This window comes from Oncorhynchus kisutch, linkage group LG1 (assembly GCF_002021735.2).
Source record: "Oncorhynchus kisutch isolate 150728-3 linkage group LG1, Okis_V2, whole genome shotgun sequence".
Taxonomy (NCBI): domain Eukaryota; kingdom Metazoa; phylum Chordata; class Actinopteri; order Salmoniformes; family Salmonidae; genus Oncorhynchus; species Oncorhynchus kisutch.
In genome coordinates this window covers 1,377,688-1,380,344 of record NC_034174.2, presented here as the reverse complement: position 1 = coordinate 1,380,344, position 2,657 = coordinate 1,377,688, and the positions used below count along the sequence as shown (strand labels likewise).

General features: G+C 57.8%; 1 non-coding gene across 1 annotated transcript; it reads right to left on the bottom strand.

The window, feature by feature from the left end:
• Positions 1 to 1,094: 1,094 nt before the first annotated feature.
• On the bottom strand, positions 1,095 to 1,248 carry LOC116376296 (5.8S ribosomal RNA). Its single transcript, XR_004211722.1, has one exon. It is a non-coding gene; the product is annotated as a 5.8S ribosomal RNA (ribosomal RNA).
• Between the last annotated feature and the right edge of the window lie 1,409 nt (positions 1,249 to 2,657).

Sequence of the window (2,657 nt, the reverse complement as noted above, 5' to 3'; positions counted from 1 at the left end):
GATTGCCCACTCTCTTTTTGGGCTATCGGACTCTGACTTGCCCACTCTCTCTTGGGTCTTTGGGTTACCGGGTGCACAACGTCCGTTTTGGGTTACCGGGTGCCGGTGGTACTTTTCTACCTGTACCCACCTTCCTTAGTCCGATTGCCCACTCTCTTTTTGGGCTATCGGACTCTGACTTGCCCACTCTCTCTTGGGTCTTTGGGTTACCGGGTGCACGACGTCCGTTTTGGGTTACCGGGTGCCGGTGGTACTTTTCTACCTGTACCCACCTTCCTTAGTCCGATTGCCCACTCTCTTTTTGGGCTATCGGACTCTGACTTGCCCACTCTCTCTTGGGTCTTTGGGTTACCGGGTGCACAACGTCCGTTTTGGGTTACCGGGTGCCGGTGGTACTTTTCTACCTGTACCCACCTTCCTTAGTCCGATTGCCCACTCTCTTTTTGGGCTATCGGACTCTGACTTGCCCACTCTCTCTTGGGTCTTTGGGTTACCGGGTGCACGACGTCCGTTTTGGGTTACCGGGTGCCGGTGGTACTTTTCTACCTGTACCCACCTTCCTTAGTCCGATTGCCCACTCTCTCTCTGGGCATCTGGACTCTGACTCCTGGTGCTTCTATGTGCACCTGGTGACCCATTTGTACTGAAGAGGGGAGGTGGAGGAAGACGCCTTCCGTCCCAAAAAAAGATTGGATCGAGTGCCTGCTTACACCCTCTCCCCCGGATTTTGAATGGCCAGCGAGAGCTCACCGGACGCCGCTGGGAACGCGACGCTTTCCAGGGCTTGGGCCCCTCTCTCGGGGCGAACCCATTCCAGGGCGCCCCTGAACTCTCCCCGGGGCTCCCGCCAGCTTCTCCGGGATCGGTCACATTACCGCACTGGACGCCTCGCGGCGCCCATCTCCGCCACTCCAAATTCGGGGATCTGAACCCGACTCCCTTCCGTTACCGGCCTCACACCGTCCACGGGCTGAGCCTCGATCAGAAGGACTCAGGCCCCCGATCGACACTGGGCAAAGCGGTCTTCTATACACCACATGACTGCCCCAGCTGCCCCAGCTGCGGAAACCCAGAGGTTCCGATTGATGACAAAGCGACCCTCAGACAGGCGTAGCCCCAGGAGGAACATGGGGCCGCAAAGTGCGTTCGAAGTGTCAATGATCAATGTGTCCTGCAATTCACATTAGTTCTCGCAGCTAGCTGCGTTCTTCATCGACGCACGAGCCGAGTGATCCACCGCTAAGAGTTGTACTCTTGTTTTTCTCATTACGCACGCAGAGGCCAGAGGCCGGGCAGAGATGGGGAGGTTACCCTCCTTTCCTCCACCCGCACTTCGCCAGAGCGCCAGGCCATAAGTTCAAAGACAAAGGTTTAAGAATAGGGAGGCTTCCGGGAGCTGCGCTTGCGTCCTCGTCGCCGAAGCGCCAGGGAAGCCGCGCAGACATTGAACCCCCACCTACGCCGGGGCGCAGAGAAGTTGACTGGGTTCCCAGTGCCGCGCGAGGATACGGGGCGATACTCAAGCCGCTTACATCAGTGTTAGACCATTTTGGGAAGTCCCGGTTCACCGGACACCCCCAGTCCCCTTCGGTAGCGGCCTCTCCACCCGCCCATAGGTGAGTCATGCAACCGTGGCTAATGGGGAAAGGGGATGGAGCCAGTCGGGCACATCCCAGGCAAAGGGGGGAATGCGGGGAAGCGGGCTAGGACCGATGACACCCGCGCCGGGAGAAGAGAGAGGCGGGAGGCGTGAGCCCCCTACCCTACCCAACCCGCAGCATAGCTGGATTTTCGGCGCTCAGCCCCATGCCGGCGGCTGGCAACCCGTTAATGATCCTTCCGCAGGTTCACCTACGGAAACCTTGTTACGACTTTTACTTCCTCTAGATAGTCAAGATTGATCGTCTTCTCGGCGCTCCGCCAGGGCCGTGACCGACCTCAGCGGGGCCGATCCGAGGACCTCTCCAATCGGTAGTAGTGACGGGCGGTGTGTACAAAGGGCAGGGACCGGAGCTTATGACCCGCGCTTACTGGGAATTCCTCTCGGTGAAGGGTAGACACACGCTGATCCGCTCAGTGTGTGATCCGCTTTCAACCTGTCAATCCCGTCCGGCCTGGGTGAGGTTTTCGGTGTTGAGTCAAATTAAGCCGCAGGCCCCACTCCTGGTGGTGCCCTTCCGTCAATTCCTTTAAATTTCAGCTTTGCAACCATACTCCCCGGAACCCAAATACTTTGGTTTCCCGGACGCTGCCCGGCCTCAGACAGACCGCTTGGGTCAACCGGGTAGGTCCACATTTGAAGACAGGGTTTGAGAATACGTGTTTTTGGTGCCGATGCGTTACGGGATGACCATCACCACATGCTTCGCAGCCTGAGTGTGCCACTCCCCGCACCGGAACACCAATGGAGGGCCACTTGGTCAGACAGTTCGGCTCGAAATCGCACGAACGTTGCGCGGCTGGAGTGTATCGAAATTAGGGGACCAAAATTCCGAAAGGGGCTCCCCCGATAGAGGCAAATCCACTTGGGTCGGGAGGGAACATCCATCAGAACACCAGCCAAAGGCCGGCCGATAGAGTCCCTCCCAGGTGGAAAACGAATGCAAATCAGTCAGAGGAAATTAAACTCCCTGGACAACAGAGGACAACCATGGAGA